Source organism: Tenebrio molitor, chromosome 9 (genome assembly GCF_963966145.1).
Source record: "Tenebrio molitor chromosome 9, icTenMoli1.1, whole genome shotgun sequence".
Lineage (NCBI taxonomy): Eukaryota > Metazoa > Arthropoda > Insecta > Coleoptera > Tenebrionidae > Tenebrio > Tenebrio molitor.
In genome coordinates this window covers 18,814,317-18,834,049 of record NC_091054.1, presented here as the reverse complement: position 1 = coordinate 18,834,049, position 19,733 = coordinate 18,814,317, and positions in this window count along the sequence as shown.

The following is a 19,733-nucleotide window of genomic DNA, read 5'->3' as shown; positions in this document are numbered from 1 at the left end:
ATAACGTCATTGGTTTTTGCGCAATAATGTCATCACCAATTATTCAAATAATAACCACTATTTTTTTCTTCTTTTTCTGATAGACCTTCCTACTACGTAAATGATGAATGAAAAAAAATTGGCACCTTACATAACATCTTTTTTGAGAAAATGACAAATTCTACTTCAAGAATTTAATAAATAAAGACAGGCATGTGTAACATCACTGAATAAAGAAAAAAAATACTCTTTTCACAAATACATATTACATTTGATCCCCCGTGCCATTAAAAAAAAATCAAGTAAGCCGAATATCTCGAAAACAATTGAAGGCGTTAAATTTAAAAAAAAGACAGACGATAGATTTAGAACTGTGTGCCGAATTTCAGCGAGTTCCGATAAACCGTTTTCAAGAGGCTTGCTTTCACCTTTCTAGTTTCCTTAACTTTCAAAACTTTCGGTCAATACATAATTTTCACAATGTCATTGAGGCGCCATTGCATCCAATTATTAACATGAACTATTTATAAATCAACTGGGTTATGTGGAACTAACAAAGGACTACTTCCAACAAGATTCAGCCACTGCTCATACAATAACAACACGCGAAAAAATGTCACGTTTTATAGTCACTTGGTTTAACTTCCACTCATCAATTGCTCGGCGTTGTTTTCATTTTTGCTTTCTTTTACTCATTTTAAGAATATTTTGTTATCAATTAGTAGTGTAGTAGAAATATACTACAGTAATCCAAATTGTTTGTGGTTGCTTTTAAATATGAAACAAATTTGTTCAGTTGAACAAATATGGATGAAAAGTTGTTCAATCAATAGGCCGTTTAAAAGTTGACGGTGAAGCTTCGCTTCCGATGCAAGTGACATCTCATTTAAAATCAACCACTTTATCTTGTTAATCCGCTGACCTAGAACTAATTTCATAAATTGCTCTTTCAATCGCAGTTGTTACAAACAAAAGATTTGTATAATTTGCGCCACTCTAAAGATATTGTCAAAGTCAAATCTTATCTGGTCAGAACCCAGTAAAAATATTGTGAAAAAAATTTTTGTAACGTCACCAATAATTACTAATTTCAATTTTCTTTGAAGTTCCCGTATCAGTAATTTAGCACAACTACCAGGAAGTTAAAACACTTGATTTTTTTTTACTTCCAAAGTTCCTTTCCAATCAAGGAAGCCAGAAAAATTTTCCAATTTTATAATTTTAACGAATTTTCTATACAAGTGAAAGATTGATGTTGCGAATATGACGTGGCCAGAAACATCCCACGCTTATTTTGTTATTCTGTTCGATATTGTTGACAGTGGCTAACAATATGCTGGAGATTACCCTCAAATGCGAAGCAAAGATTTATTTGCCTTTTCACGTGCAAACAAAATTCATTGAAAAGCCTGATACTATCTACAAAAGTGTATAAGTTGTCTGAAATTATTATCAAGAATTGATAAAGCTTTATAAAAGATATCGAATTTTTTTTTAACACAAATAGGAAGAATCTTAATATTTCCAAAAATAATGTCCTATTTGCGGAAGATGAATCTTATAGAAACATAAAAACAACAGAAATATCTGTTGCTTTGAATGAAAACCAACAAAATTTAGAAAAACAGGATTAATTGGCAAAATGTATTATTATAAAGATGATTATGAAGCATCGGAGAAAATATAATTCAATACATCTTTCGTTAATAACTATACAGGCTGTCTCAGCTAAGATTTTCGAGCCTAATAACTCAGTTATTTTCCAGTGGATTTTTGTGAAATTTAAAATGCAGATATTTTAGACGGTGAAGAATAAAATCCCATGTCACCCAAGTCTTAAAAACGTAATTTTTACATGCCTTTTTAAAATGATCGTCAATAAAAAATGCTGTAGGGAAAAACTCGTCCTTGAAAGACGTCTGGTTTGCAAGAAAAAAACCAAAAAACTGTGTTAAACGTGGTTGCAAATGCAAAAACGTAGACGCGTATGAAACAAACGCGCAATTTTGTAGAATTTTGGTCATCCGTTTTCGCAGAAGCGCAGGTGACATATTTGACGTTTATCTTGCTAACCTTACAAACACTTACAAAGTTAAAGACAACATTTGGACGTAATTTATTATACAGGATGCTTTAATTCTTCCATAAATGACTAAAACACGATCGGGATCGGGATATTTTCGCAAGGTTATTTAGTTCACGTACGCTTCCTGTGTCTTCAAATAAATTGACGACTCTCTTAACCTTACATTTTGTAAAGCCTACATTTGGATAGTGTTCCACGAGAAAACGAACTGTGTCATTGAAGTTCTTACAATACTCTCCACAGGCAATTTTTTTTTCCTTTTTCAACAATATTGAAATTTCTGCCACTGTAGTCTATTTTTAGAGTAAAGTTCATTCACGTTGGATTTTCCTCGTCAAAGTCAAATTATTTAATTTTTTGGCAGTGTGACTTTTACTTCAATAATATAATATGTTAGCTGTGTATGTCGCCAATACGGGCTGATAAATCTGTAACTTTATTTCACACGTCAAACTAACATTCAAAATTAAAAACGTCAAATCGCTCTAACACGATAATGTGAAAATTACTTGAAAAGGAGGTGCAGGTTTGCAACATGACAACAATTTGACAGGGAAAATCCAACGTGAATGAACTTTATTTTCAATAAATTTTCCCAATTTGACGTTTCTAATAAAGCGCGCCCAATTTTGACAGACTTTAAAGGGTGTACAAAATGTTGCTTGGCAATTAATCATCAATTGTTTCAAAAGGTAACTGCTCAAATACCTTCAAATTTTACATTAAATTTTAAACGACAAAATCTAATCTTTTCGTTGAATCAGACAAGTGGTTTACTTAATTGTTTGTGTAGACCCCTATTTTTAATGTTTAACAATCTAATAATAATCGCGCATAATTTTCGATAAAGGAAACATGTGTTAAAATTACATTTTTTAACTTGAGGTAATTTTATTATCACTAATTGAACTTTCACGGTGTAAAATATATGCATTTTAAATTTCATAAAAATCCGTTTGCAAATAACCGAGATATTAGGCTTGAAAGTCTTAGCTAAGACACCCTGTATAAATCGAGTTTTAACCCAAAATCCCACGCTTTTTTAAATGGACGTCATTTCGCATTTTCAAGGACATAAAATGCATTCACGTTGTTTTGACATAATGGGAGGCCACGGAAATTTTGCATATAATTTGACAGTAAAGCTGTCTGTTGAAGTACAGTAAAAACGTTTTAGATGTGGATTGTCAAACTCGAGGCCGCTGAAAACTTATTATTGAACTTGAAGAAATCTGTCATAACGTTCCGGCAATAGGTGATGTTTTTCTAAGTTTGAGGTTATAAATAGCATCAATGATTAGTGCATTGTTGTCAGTTTGCTAGATTGTAATAGAAGAATAACTGAGACATCGCAACATGTTATGCTAATTTTGAAAGGTCCACATGTCAAGCACTTTAGTTAAGAAAATCAAACAGTGTGTCCAACGTTAAAAAATAAATCATGGCCTTCCATTATGCCAAAACAACGTGAACGGTGTTTATGAATAATATCTGGTTGCATATCCACCCAATTATATGGGGTGTTCATTAAAATTTCCCCCCAAAAAACTCTGATAAAACTAAAACTAGTTTTTGAACATCACCATCTATTATTATTCATTTTATCATCTACCACCAACCCCCACCCGATCAATGAACACCAAAGCAACATTTACCCACCCCCAACACATTCACGTTCGTGCATTCACGTTTCACCATCCAATAAAACAACCCTTGCTGCTTTAATAATTTAATTTGCTGCATTGTACAGTCTCGTCGGCGCAATCATGGATCTCGACCTGTTGGAAACGTTTTTCAAACTTGGAAATTTTCTTTGTGTGACGCCACCCACCTCTAACTGTAAAAAAACGAGTGAAAGTTCGAGGCGCAAGATGTGGGCATCGATTCTGATTGTGCTGTACACCACAGGAAATATTTATTCTATCATGTGTAAAAACTGGTATCGACATTACAGTTTCGTTATCATGATCATACATCTCTTCTCTAATGGAACCCTCTACATCTTCAATCTCTACGTAATTGTTTGTTTCACGTTTTGGAAGAGAGACAAATGGAACAAGTTGATTTTGAGTTTGCAGAGCACAGCTGAAATAATTCAAATGGACAATGACGAGACATCAAAAAGGCGATATTACAGGAATCTTCTCTTTTGTCATTTGGTCTACATTGCCTTCACCTCCTACATTATCTACTTCTGGTACCAACAGCTTTCTCTTGATTATTTCAAGCAACATACAGTGCGACAAGTCGAAAACTACATCCAATTTTTCTACAGTTGCTTCCTGTGTACTATTCTACAGATGCTCCTTAACAGATACCGCTTCATACATCTGCAGCTAAAAAAATTCTTGGGTCAAGACCTTTTAAAAAGAGTGGGCTTGGCGATGCTCTTTCAGAAGAAAAGCGTCGACATATTTAACAGTCTGCTAGGGTGGCCAATCGCGTTGATGATTGTCCACACTGTATTCCAATCACTGTCCCACCTCAGCTTCCTACTATATAACATGAAAGGAATTGAAACACTCGTAACCATTTTACTAATGTTACTTTTAACTCTGGTTGGTACTACTGCTTTGCCATTTCATCTAAAAATATTTTTTTCTTGCAGGTCCCCAATATCATTCTGATTTTGATGTGTGGTAAGGTTCTGGAAGAAAGAAGAAAAATTGTGTCACTTACTTACCAGTTGAGGTGGAGTTTTGAGAGGAAGAAACAACAGTTGGAAGACTTTGTCGAGTTAATAAGAAAAAACGCACCAAAATTCACAGCAGCAAATTTTTTTCTTATTGACAACTCCACAGTACTTAGCATTTTGGAAACAATTATTTCATTCGTCATAGTGATGGCGCAGTTTCACAACTGAAATGAAAAAATCATAAGGATCTTATCTCTCTAAATAAAAAATGTTGCGTTTGGTGCAATGATTTGTTTTAAAAAAGTGCTTAAATAATAGTTTCATATTTTATTCTTAAATGTGTGAATTCACTATTGCACGTCAAAATAAATAAATATAAAAATAGGTCTATAATCCAATAACTGCTATCTACAAGACACCACAGTCTTTCGTTTTTAGACTGCAAATTACTTACCTTTGACATTTTCACCACTTTATTGAATTCTTTGTCTTCCAGGACAACCCGAGATTTGTAAAAGCTCCGAGAGCAGGAGAATAAAAGAATCATGAGTTGTCCTTCATCAGTTAGCAATTAAAATCCTGAGGCGAAGATCTCATTGTAAAGCTGATCCAGAAATATATCACCTCGTCTCAGACAATTTATTTTTTTCCAATGATTGAAACTTTCTGAGAGTGTATTCAAACTGGCTGGAAAAATCCCATCTGACTGAGATAAAAACGATCTCCTAGTCGCAAGACACGTGTGGCAAAAAATGCAGACGACAACATAGAAAAAATTCAATTCCTCCAATATCCTTGTAATTTAATAGACTGGACGAATAATTTTCATTCGGTCGTGATGCTGGCAGATTTTTTTATTGTCAAGGCAAAGTTAATAAACTCGGAGTGTCACAACAAATTTAATAAAATTTAACACATCAATATTTGATATCGGAGGGACAAGTTTTTAACGGGCGACCTATCCAGTTTCAGGTAATTAACGCCAATGGGAATTAATTTCGCTGAAATTAATTTCTCTAGTTCGGGGAGAGGGTTATTATTAAATTGGTCGTCTCTTTCATATCGAGTTTCAATGTATTTTTAGTTACAATTTGTGTTAACACTGACATATCAAAGAAAAAATAAACAAAAGTAAAGATCAGGAGTTTCTTTTTATTTGAGAATTCATGTTCTTTAATTCAAAAATATAATTACTTAATATAAAAATAGAGAATGTTACATTGCACTTAAACTTTATTTACATTTAATTCAACTCATCAAACAACCCAAATTTCTAGACAGTTCCTCGCAGTAGTTCTTCCTCCAGGATTAAAATTAAAGCGCTTTTCTTCCTTCGCTTTACTACAAAAAACAGTGTTTGGATTTAATCTGGCTCGTCAAACAGCGCGGCTCATTGCTTGTTTCATTGCACATTCACCATTTTTGCAAGTCATAATTTTTTTTAATTACCATCAGAATTGCTGTTTTCGATTCTGTTGATTTATTCCTTTGTATCTTCCCTGTCGCCTTAAATAATCATTTTTTTATATTTCTCTTTTATATAACTCTAAATAGTCGTTTAAAAATTAATCCTTTCAGCCTACAATTTAATATATGTATTATCTTCAGAAGCTTCTGATACTCTTAAACTTCATAAAAATCTTCGTTGCTTAGAGTTCAACCACATCTTCAAGGTCTACTTCTAATTCTACTGCTGCGCCATCTAAATGATACTTACAATAGCTTCAGTTTTAAAGAACTTTAGGGGCTTTTCAAATTATAAACAACTGTGGATATAACATTTTCCAAGCGCCTTGAAGTTTTTACCTCGTTTTGTTTTGATTCTATCTATTGTCCAGAATTTTTTATAACTTCTTTTCTTGACAGCAGAGTAGAGATAATTTGGTTGAAAGTTCGTGGGTTCTTGAATAATAAACGAACATACATTTTAATTTAAATCTATCTTCGGTAGCTGTGATAACAAATAAAAATATGTCTTTAGCAATTATACCAATGTAGTCATTTCTAGTGAAAAAATATCGTGGATTTTCCACCACTTTTGTAATACATATTTATCGTTTTTGCAGCTAATTCAAGAGATAAGATCATGCAGTTTTTGCATTCGGTTCGTTACAACTAAGTTTATTGTTAATACCGTTTTCAAATTTGATTTCGTGCAAAAATGACCCAGATAGTCTTATTTATACAGGGTGTTTTAGAAATTGAGGCGTTCCTTTTAACATGTGATAGTATACATTGTTCTAAAGAGTTTTAGCCAAAATTACCTTAGTAAAATGTGTACGGCAATGAAGATACAATAAGCTAATTTTTTGAAACTGTTTAAACCGGTCCTGCTCAAATTTGCGCTGATTTATTAGAAATTAGAATTAACAAAAAAAATTAAATGAGCATGGATGTTAATCAAAAATACTGTCAGAGTTGTCATCCAATTAGTCGAAATGGCTTATCATTACGAAAATAATGAGCTCACAGATATATGCGCAATGTTATCAGAATACAGCCGCGGCATCCACCAGACAGTACGCAAAGCGATTTCCGGAAAGACACCATCCTGGGCCACGTCAGTTATTAAATCTAGTACAGCGGGAAATAGACAGGACCGGACTCAAAATTTTAGAAAACAATAAAAATATACAATCAATATTATCTCCGTTAATACAAACATTTTACTAAGAAGATTTAGGCTAAAATTCTTAAAAATAATGTATAGTACCTCGTGTTACAAGGAACACATCAACTTCGAAAACACCTGTATAAAGCAAATATCCCGGCGCATCCACCATTTTTGCAAAATATTACATTTGTAATTGTTTTAACTAATTCAAGAAAGAGTTATGCGGGTTTTTTTTTTGTATTCGACTCTTCACAGTTAGCTCTATAAAACACAATTTTTAGATTTGATTTAGCACCAGCAAAAAACGAGATTTCGTTGTTTTGATGTAAAAACACTTTGCCAGTTTCATCGCTTTTGAAAAATTCATATTTGCAGATCATTAAACTAATGCTAATGAGTGAAGCAGTTTTTGGCATTCTATTCGTAACAATTAAATTTACAACACACAGTTTTTAGACTTGATCTAATTCAGAACTAATGTTTAATTTTATTCGACTTGTCACGGTCAAGGGTATAAAACACACAATTAATTCTGTAAAACGTAGTTTTCAGATTTGATCTAGCCCAATAAATAACATATTGTTATAGTCTATTGAAAAAAAATCCTGGCACCTCCACCATTTTTGCAGAATTAATACTAACTAACTTGTAACTAGTTAGTTTCCTCAACTGATGCTAAAGCTAGACCCGCACAGTTTTTTGCATTCCATTCGTCACGACCAACTCTATAAAACGCAGTTTTTATGTTTGATCTAGATCTAAAAATGACAGAGTTGGCGTTATTTATGTAGAGCAAATATCCTAACGCCTCTAATTCTAATCTTAGAGATAGAGTTGGAAATTTTTTGAACTCGATTCAATACAATTTGATCTATGAAACCCACTTGACAGATTCGATTTAGCGCAAGCAACAACTAAGATTTCGTCATTTAAATGCAAAAATGTTCGGGAATTGTACCAGTTTTGTGAAATATTCAGTTGTAATACCACGAGTAGTTAATGTTATGCCGATTATTTTTGTGGTGGTGTTACGAATGTCAACGGCGCTGGGATATGAATTTGACGAATGCGTTAGCACGAGCCGAATTCGAAAGCCCCGTTGACATGAGTAACACCACCGCAAAAATTATCTGCATAACATTGACTACGAGTCGTATTTGGGGAACTATTTAGGCCCAGTATTTCAGTGCAGGGTTAACTTTTGGGTTTGCAAAACGCGGTTAAATTTTAACCCAATTATTAACCTTGTATGCGTATTTCAGTGCTTAGTTATGGGTTAAAGTATTTAACCAACTTAAAGTTGGCAGTGCTTTCGGCAGACATATTCGAAAAGCTCGTAGCCAGTCGTAGCGGACAGGTGTAGAATGCTGCCGTTTGCTGTCAGCTGTGACAGTATTTAACCCACGTGTAGAGTTGTTTTGGTTAAAGAGTGAGGTGTTTTTATTCAAAAATACATACCTATTTTTTTATAATGGAATTTTACAACAGATACCGACTTTTGGATCAGATATGTATATTAAAAAACAAGAAAATAATTATAAATATTAATGTAACAATAAAAAAAAAATAATCTTTTAGCTCTTTTTAATTCGGGGAAAATCAGAATTTATATAAAAATTTATGAAACACAAGGTACGGGTATACTATTAAATAAAATAATCTTTTATTAACAAAAAATAATTCCTTTACAATACTGTAAACTATAATAAAAAAATATCTATTCAAGTAAAAATAAATAATACCTATTGTAAGATCAAATTAAATTGAATTTCACAATTAACATTTTAATGTAAATACAATGCTTATATCAAACTCTAATTTTTGGATCTTCGACGACTGTCCATTTTCAAACTTTCATTTGGCGCCCCTTCAAAATGCGAAATAGCCGTTATAAGTGCTAATTTAATATTAAACTTGTCAAAACAGAAAAATAAATAATTCTGCACCGCACTTTTGGCACGAGTAATGCGCATGTCTAACCGAGAAAAAGCAGGTTAACCCACCCCTATCCCCTGGGTTAACTTTCCAGTTAAATTTAACCTTGATTAGAACCAACCCGACACCGAAATACCCCTAACCAGGTAATTTAATAGTTAACCATTTTTATTTGGTTTAACCCACGACTGAAATACCGGGCCTTAATGAATCAAATTACTAGTACAATAGTCGCTGATATTTGTACTAGTCCAAAAAAATCCTGGCACCTCCACCATTTTTTCAGAATTGTTATTTGCAGTTTCTTCAACTGATGCTAAAGACAGACTCTCAAAGTTCTTTGCATTCTATTTGTCACAAATAACTTCATAAAACGTAGTCTTTAGATTTGATCTAACTTTAAAAATGACGAGGATGTCGTTATTTACATAAGGTAAATATCCTGGCGCCTCCACCATTTTCAAAACATTTTATTTGGCATTTTCTCCATTCATCCCGGAAATAAAGTTACACAGTTTTCTTGCGTTCGATTCGTCAGAGCTAAATCTATAAAACAGTGGTTTTAAATTTGGTCTGGCATAAATAACAAAAAAGATTGTAATGTTATTGTAGCACAAAAATATCCTGGGACTTATAACGGGTCGTTTTTTTTTAATTTGGCGTCGAAGTAGGCGTTGAACTGTCGATTGTGAACGCACTATACAGGTTACGGATCACGGATCAGCTGTTTAAATCTTACGCTTTTACAGGAATGGTGCACTCTCAATCGACTCTCCACTTAGGCTATATTCTTCCAAAATGTGGATGTTTATAGTTTTTTTCGGCCTCCGTCTAGAAACACTGATGTTTCATTCGTCTAAATCGTCTGGAAACTAGCATTTCCCTGCCTAATGCCGGCTCGGCTGGCGCCTCTGCTCCACAAACCGTGCTTGCACTTGTAAAATAGCATTTTCTGGCCTTGTGATACAAATAGGTACGAGTAACTATTTTCAACTTCTGCTAGAGATACAGGGTTATTCTAAATGATTGTAGTTATTGTAGTTGAAGTAGGCCATGCCCATGTTATTACATTTTTGCCGCTTTCATGTGAACTGTAGGTTTCGTCATTTTTTAGGTGAAAAGTGCGGTGATGAGATTTTTATTAATTTTTGTTAAATTAATGATTGAACCCAGAAATATTGAGTTGTTTTGGACCCAGTTTAACTCCCGTGTGTGAATGGTGTGTATTCACTTATTCACATCATTTTTATGTTTTTTTTTTTATGTGGAGCGGCAACCATAAATTTTACATTCAGTTTTCACGCCTACTTCGACTACAATCATTTAGAATAACCCTGTATAATGCGGTATTGCATTCGCTTCTTCACATTTATATCTATCAAACGCAGTTTTTAAAGATCCGGTTTACAAATTAATAATAAATAATATCGTTATTTTCAGACAAAATAAAAAAAAAAATTGAAACGTTGCGATTTCCTTGGCTCTTCCTCAATGTAACTTTTTCCCTTATTTGGTGTATTGTTGGTTGCCGCCTTCCCTCAGGTGATATTTTTGGGGAAAAATACGAAACGAAAATAATGAGAAAAGAACTAGATATTTATTGATCCTACGATTCCTACGTTGTGTTTAATTCACAGCTTAATTTAATTAGGTTTTACGAGAGCGTGGAACAAATGAGTACGCATTGCATTCAAATCTTTGTTAAATGTCTGCACACATTTCCGTCGCGTAGCGTAGTGTAGCGTGGTATCGCGTGGCGTGGAGCAAGTGGGTTCCCGGCATAATTCCGGGAAGTACAGTGGCGAAATTACTGGTAGGCTTAGCATGCCATTAAACGGTGGTGGCGAATTTACCTGTATCTTAATCTCCTAATAATGCTTGGTGGCGAAATTACCAACACCGAGGGCACAGATGGTTATGGGAAAAGAAAGATTGCAATAAATTACTACTCGTTCGACAATTTGGAAAGTCCAGTTAAAATCAGGGGATAATTGAATTAATGAATTTGATGTTAACAGGTTTCAAATTGAGAGAACCACCAAATTAATGTTCACTAGGTTAATTATCTTTTTTTTAGCATTCTCAAATTTTTGTCAAATGTGAAATTAAAGGGCGAGAATTGCAAATTAGAAATAAAGCGTTTATCGTAGATTAATTCCCGCATAATGTACATCAAACGTGCATCCTCCTAATCTGTCTTCTGTCAAAAGCGGATAAAATTTCATATTACTCCTGTCAGATTTTCAAATTGTTTTTAATAACTGTAAGTATTATAAATATATTAAAGTTTGTATTCTGGAATTAATCTTGCCAAAAATAACGCGACCTAATTTGGTCTTGTTATTTTACCTTTGAAAATAACTAAAATCGTTTGCACTTGTAGTTAGAAAAGTAACAAAGCAAAGTAGAAAAGGAGTAGGTAGAAAATACCGAAAAAAAAGTAAAAAAAGGTAGGTAGCGGCAACGCCCGGTATAAGTATTTTTACCCCTAATAGAAAAATTGACTAAAATCATGAATCACACCATCAAGGAAACAGATCTTAAAGCACCCCATCCGGTAATTTATGGTGGGTGTTAAATAACCCGTCAAATATTTGGTGGACCCAACGGGCAAAAATTACCGATTTCTTACCTGTAAGTGGATTGTAAACTGTTTCTTTGCTGGTGTGATTTATGATTTTAGTCAATATTTCTATGAGGGGTAAAAATACTATACTGGGTGCCGCCAAATTCGCGGAAGAATTTAGCAGTACGTTGTTAACTAGTCATTAAAATATCACGTAAAAATGTTTAAAAAAACAGAGAGTGTCGTAAAGACGCACGATAGAAGTGAAACTTTTGTATTACAGGGAAACATTGTAATTATTCATCAATCACTTTTAAATAGCATATTCACAACAAAATTGTATATTTTAATGAAGAAAATAAATTATAAACAACGATAACACTAAACAATATCGAAATCCGTAACTCATTGTTCATTTTTAAGCCTCCAAATTAAAAGAGAGGACATTATCGATAAATGCCGTGAGTGTGACAAAGACAGTATACACAATTTTAAGAGATGTTGGTATCGTGTCATACAGATTAACTTACATTTAAGTGAGATGCTGAGCTGGAAATATTGGCGCAACCGTTGTGCGAGACACTGCACGCACTCGACCCGACAGTGTTTACCCCCACCACTTTTCGTCACACAAAAAGATTGGCGATCAGAATTTCAAAACCCTCCCATAAAAAGTTTCACTTCAAAAATCAATCTTCTTCTTTGTAGAAGATATGGACCTATTTGTTACACTAAATGTGGCAACATTTATAGTATATTAAAATTAAAGTATAAGTGGATATTAAGGTCTTTAAAACACGCGCGATTTTTCGAGCACGACGGCGCAGCCACGAATACTTTACGCAATTTTTTTTTATTGGTACACTTTGAAATCAAATCAAATATTACAAAAAATGGAAATAAGAACGTGAATACATTAGTGATGTGACATGAATATACCTTTTGTTGTCATGGAAAATGAAAAAACCAAAATTAATTTCCAATCTGTCACTTAATCTCAACTATATTATTCACATTCATTTAAAAGATTAAGGTTGTTCAGGTTATTGAATATTTGATTAAAGCTTTTGAAACGTTTGTTAGTAGTATTTTATTTGACGTTACAAGGTACTCCTGTCAGATCAATCATTAATAAGTTAATACATATTTAGACTTCACGTTTCTCCGGTCCTCTCAGGTTGTTGATTATGCCATGGAAATTTTAAGAAACGTGCGTTTTTGAAAGTTCGATTTAAACACGCTCAGCCGTGTTTTAAATGAGCAAAATAGGTTACCAATAAAATCCTGTGATCCTAATAGTCTGGAAATATTTAATTTTTGTTGTATCCGTGGAAATAAGAAAGAAAAATCAAAGTCATGTTGTCATACGTTATTTGAAGTAAAACCGACCTAAAGTCACTTCTTGGAAATGCTGGAAATAATGAAGTAAATAATTGCAAACTCGATCACAATCATTCAGAATTATTATGCGACTGGCTAGTTAAAGACAGATAGTAAATTTTTTTTTAATATTTGAAATAAACGAGATCGGTCATTGTTCACTATAACTACTTCTGGAATGTTCCCGTTTTTTCTGGCTAGACAGCCTCAGGGCGTCCTCCTACATCGTTTCCCACCACTCAAACCTTGTGCAAATGAAAATTTTCCTTACCCTTTAGTTATACTAAGACTTGGCGCGACCTTGACGCGACCTTGAAACACAACAAGAGAGAAAAAAAGGCATTTGCACAAGGTTTGAATGGTGGGACACGATCTAGGAGGACGCCCTGAGGCTGTCTAGCTAGAAAAAACGCGAAAATTCCAGAAGTAGTTAAAGTGAACAATTACCACGAGATCAAAGCTGTGCCTTTTGAGCCCCCATACCTTCAAATCTATTAGGTATAAAAATGTTTAATTATTTTTCTCATTATTTTCTAACATGAGTTGTCATCGCCTAAATCTGGTTTTATTATTTGGTACTATTACGATCATAAAATTTTGGACATCAAACTTCTGTCACATTAAAAAAATTACTCTAAATCATGCTTTATTGAAACTGTCACATGAAAGATGAAATTGTTGTCAATTTGACACCGGTTTAAAATACGGAGTGATCAAGAATGACTGAGTCGGTTGGTAACAATGAAATTTGGCAAATTTAAAATTTACCAACGAAGGTTAATTTTTGTAATAGTATAAACATAACCTGCATTACCAAGAATGTTTTTAATGTCATCTCAAGTGAAAAAATCCGGTCAGTGCGTGGTCAGTGCCAATTACTAGATAAAAATCACCAGTATTTTCAATTGTTTCATTGCCAACAGACTCAGTCATTGTTGATCACGCTGTATAATCTTTTTAATATGCGAGTACATTTGGGTATTTGTTTTATATTTTTTATTAATTAAAACCTCGTTCTATTCCATTTCTATGATTTTTACAACTTTTTGAATATTTTCTCGGTAAATCTGACATTCACATTTTCAAAATTGACACAATCAAAATTGAGGTTATTAATACATAAGGGTCGTTTTAGAATGTATGACAGCACAATGACATTAGTGTCCAAAATTTTTTGATCGCAATAGTACTACACCACTGCAAAAACCGACGTTTTTTAAAACCGTTCACCGCACACACTTCAGATTTGCTCGAATTGACAAGCCTATCGAACAAGTTCGACGGACATAATCAGGGTAAACCTGATAATTTTCCTCATTTTTGTTCGCGAGCAAAACCGACGGTTTTCCAGTCACACACTTCAGATTTGCATCGTTTTTGTTCGAACAAAACCGTCGAACAAACACGCAGTCTGTGGGGCCCTTCTCCCAAATAAATTTGCCGTTTTGGCATAAAACTTTTATAGCAGTGACAGGTCTTCAGCGCTTCCAAACCGGTTCTTCAAACCGCAGAGTCTTATGTGAAGTGTTCCACGTTGTTTATCTACGATCGAAATTTCTTCGGGAATATAAGAAACCTTACCATTCTAGAATTGTAAACAAACAGCCATCATCATCGTGGAGAAAAGTGAAATTGTAAGTTGGCTAAAAAAATGAATGTGCCTCACGACCCCACCCCACTTTTTTAAGAACAGATCTTCTTGAATTAAGCAAAAATTACAAAACAGCAAAGGAGTATATTATTGACCCCCATATCATTGTCAATTTAACCCAATTGAGGTGATTTGGGGTATATCAAAAACTATTATAATAGGAATATAGGCAGGGCTCCCGCAAGTACGTGTTCAAAGAGTGCGGTGCACGCGGGCGGCATCTCCAAGGGGCGGCAAATAGCCTTTTGGCGACGCTGTGCGTGTTTCACATTTTAAAACTTGCATGCACATAAAACTAAAATTTTAATAATTTATTGCGCATAAGATAGTTACATATTTACGAAATGAGTGCGAGAATAGTTATTTATGCAACAAGTGAGTAAAGTAATACTTTTTTACGAGAAGGAAAATTTGCCGCACGAACGCAGCGAGTGCGCAAATCCGCCGAGTAAAAAAGATACTTTACTAACGAGTTGCATACTACGGTTTTACTCGCGTTTTAAATTGGCCCACTCATGCCAAAAAAATCCCAATTTACATACGAACTCGTTAAAAAAACTACTACTTATGAATGAAAAATTTTATAATTGCGTTAAAAAATGACACGTTACACATTTTTTAACCTAAATGCAAAAATGAACCGCTATGGCACTTTTTTTAACGCTTCTTGGCAGATTCAAAAATCACATATTTTATGAACGCAAACGAATGAAAAAACTTGCACTTTTTTTGGCGGACGTTATTATATTATAAGTGATAGAAATGCATCATTATACGCGAGTGAGAATTTTCACCGACGAGTGCGCTTGCGCACGAGTGGGACACTTCTCACGAGTTTCATAATGGCATTTCGATCACATGTGATATACGACGTTTTATCTTACAGGTGCAACTATCCAAAAAATGAAGTTTCATTCAATTAAAATATTCACCTATAAAAATATAATAGTATGCTTGTATATACCATTCACGATGTTTTGGCATAAGGGGAGGCTATGATTTCATTTTTTAACGTTGGATACATGTTTGATTTCTGTCATCTCTGCTGTCACTAAAGTGCCTGACATGCAGACCTATCAAAATGAACGTAACATGTTGCCGAATTTACCGTAATCATAATTAAGCGACTTTAAGACGTATTGATGGTGTTTGTATTAGACTGCAGAACATATTTTCAGTAAGTTACAATGAAGTCAAGTTTTTTTTGTGTATAAATTGAATCGTAGGTGAGTACAAGAAAAAAATGTAACACGGATAGTGAAGGAAGAAACAACGACCCAATTGAAATGGCACAGGGGTTTTGTAAGACCTATTATAACTTCGCGACAGAGTTGTGAATTTATGGCTTGAGTCTATTTTGAAATGTACTCCTGAAATTTGCCAATATTTTTGTAGATATTGTGAAGAACTTATTTCGGAAGATTGGGCAAAATTAATGTGAAATCTTTCATTTGAAAACGTTTTTCCTTTAATAATTTCATTAGGAGAATCTGACTCGGAATTTGATTGGGATTTTAAAGCAGGTAATGATGATTCAGAATTTTCTAATGAAATTATGGAAGTTGAATAGTTTTGTTCTTTTTTGTCATAGACGATGGGTGTGTAAATATTTTGCAGAAAGATTCGAATAAAGTAAGGCTTAATAAGTAGGTACAAGATTTTATACCATCTAGTTCTAGGAATGTTTTGGTTAAAATGAAAAATTCATTGAGAAGTTACTAACTGGTTCGTTAAGACACTGTATAGGTGGGTTATCTAAGTGGTGCATAAATTAACAGGAGCCACTTCGTCTTTCGGTCCCGGTCCCTACTATTCTGTAGTTTGTTCAAGTCAGTTTCCTGTTTTGTTAAATTGGATTAAAAATGTGTGAGTATTGTTATATTGCAAACTAGTAAAACTGACAACAATGCACTAGACAATGACGCAGTTTATAACCTCAAACTTAGAAAAACATAACCTAATTCAACAGACATCTTTACTGCCAACTTAAATGCACTTTTTCCATGGCCTCCCCTTATGCCAAAACATCGTGAATGGCATATATGTATATGTATCAGTTTTCGCAGTTACCAATGATTGTCATAGTTATGAAATAAACAATGTCGTTGTTTTTTTCACAATTTGTAAAACGTTATTATAAAAATGGATGTTTTACCGGAAAATATCCAATTAGACGTGGAAGTTGCCGTTTCCAGTTTGCTTCCGGTAAAGTCGAAACATATATACGAAAAAGAGTATAATCTGTTGTTGAAAAGGTAAGTTATGTAGTACCTATCTACCTTATGTATTAATACATGTGGTATTTTATAAATACATAGGCACGAAAATAAAAGTCGTCATCTCTTTGGGCGCAGTATTCAATGCTGAAAGCTGCGCTAAATGTGCATGAGAATGTGGACATAGGGAAGTACAACAAATTAACCGCCTTTTTGAAACAACAACATGTTGGTTACGAAGCAAAAAAATCATTGATTTTCTCAAGGGATGAAATCGACAAGTTCCTTCTTAACGCGCCCGATGACACGTTTTTATTAATCAAAGTACGTATACATTTGACGTATGTCAACGAGGTATTAAATTTTAGCATAATTTGTTTAGCTTGTGGCTGTTGTCGCAATTGCTGGTGGCTGTAGATGCGATGAATTAGTAAAAATGTGTATCACTGACATAGAAGACAAAGGCGATCTCCTCCTGATCCATATTCCTTTCACAAAGACCCATAAGAAAAGGTCTTTCACAATGTTGTCTACTGGATTTGGAATTAATCCTATTAATTTATATCCCAAATATATTAATTTGCGCCCAAAGAAATTGAGTACAATGAGACTAATTCTTTGTTATCGAAGTGGAAAATGTACGGTGCAACCCGTTGGCATTAACAGTTTCGGAAAGATGCTAGAATTGATAGCAACATTTTTGAAGTTAGAGAACTCCAAAATGAATACCGGACACGCATTTCGTAGATCGGCTGCTACTTTGTTGTCTGACTGTGGTGCCGATGTGAGAACTCTGAAGCGTTTCGGTGGCTGGAAGAGTGACACTGTCGTTGAGGGATATGTGGAGGATTCTCTACAAAATAAAATTGGTATTGCGAAAAAAATTCTTGGAAATGAGAGTAGCAGTTCTACAAGTATAGTAAACCATGAAATCACGATTGTGGAACAGAACAAGGAAGCAGGATTCAATGCTGATAAATAGTATATTGTTATATAAGTGAGGAAAGGGATGCATTGCTAAACGAGAATGACAATTGGATCACGAGCGATAGCGAGTTGATCTAATCATTCAAGTTTAGCAATGGACCTTTCCTCACGTATATAACATACTATTTTTTCCAACGTCAAGAGCTTTCGGTTTATCTTGCATAGGATTATCAATTTATTATTTTATACAAATCAACATACAAGTAAAATTTGAAAATCACGTTTCCATGCTCACAGTAAACAATAAAATTTAATTAATGAATGTCAAGTCGTGTTTTTACCAAAACTTGAAAATCAATCAGAATTTACTAAACAAATAGTGATGGAAGTAGAAGATAGTGTTGTAAATTTACCAAATACAGAAATTAAAGAAGCAGCGAACTAGGTATCTTTGGAGTTATTACCTATAAAATCTCGAGCACGCTACGGAAAGGAATACAATGCGTTACTGAGATGGAGACAAGTAGCAAGAAGCGCTAGTTTGGCTTCAACGTCAAGCTCTGTAACGACACGTTATTTAGAAAAAAAAAACAGGAACATTTGGAGTTTTAATTCGTGTAAAAAATTGTACATTTAATTTCTATAATACTGATAAAAAAAGTTAAGTATCTTTGTAAGTGCTAATTGTTAATAAAGAATTCTTACAAATGTATATTTGAACGTTATTTTAAAGAAAGTATGTACATACCTAAATGGGGATCAAATTTTTGTTTTACTTTCCCCACTAGTGAGGGAAGTGATTTACTTTCCTCACATGTGATGCAAACGCCTACTTTCATCTCTAAATTGAGTGATGGAAATGTCATTTTCAGACTTGACGTTGGAAAAAAAATCTACTTCAACAACACGAACTGTACTATTAATGTTACCATTAATAAGATTTAGAGATTTTGTAATTGTTTAAAGTGTTCAACTAGTTTGTAAAAAATTTGAATAAATAATATTCTGTAACAAAATAGTATTTTCAATACAAAATTACAAATTTTAATTAAAACTGACAGCTGTCAAATTTACTCACTTGTGAGTACTTTATCTCACTTGTGAATAATATTTGATTTCTATCACCGAAAACCAATGGTCTAAGGTAGCTCAAAAACTCAACCTGTAAGATAAAAATACTTTCAAACCGACTTATTTGCGGGACACGGTAGCAAGATGATTCTCGGTGATTTTTTTTTGTGTACCTTTGGAAAAAAAGATTGTCGTTGAAAATATCGGGGCAGCCCAAACCGATAATAAATTTATTCCAAGTGACAAAAGGGGTAAAAAGGCACGATAAAAGAAAATTTAAAACATAAAAATAGCAGAACATATTTTTTTTTTACATATTTTACATCATTTAAGAGACTCGCAATTTTGTAGATAAACTTATATTTTCATTGTGATTTTAACTATAATTTCAGGCATGGCTTAAAAATTTCCTATTATGAAGCATCCCCCCCCCCCCTGACCTCTTTCGCCAAAGGGCGCCAAATTATGAACTCGCACGCGGGCGTCTTTTGACCTCGGGGGGGCCCTGAATATAGGTGTTAATGATTATTCTGATGAAGCTGTGAAAGCCATATGGGACGAAGCATTGCACCAGAAACTTGGGAAAAATCATTCCGTCATGTAGAGGATGCAATCAAAAAGTGGTGGTGGGAGCGCAAAATACTTTTTGACGATGTTGCACCACTAGTAATTC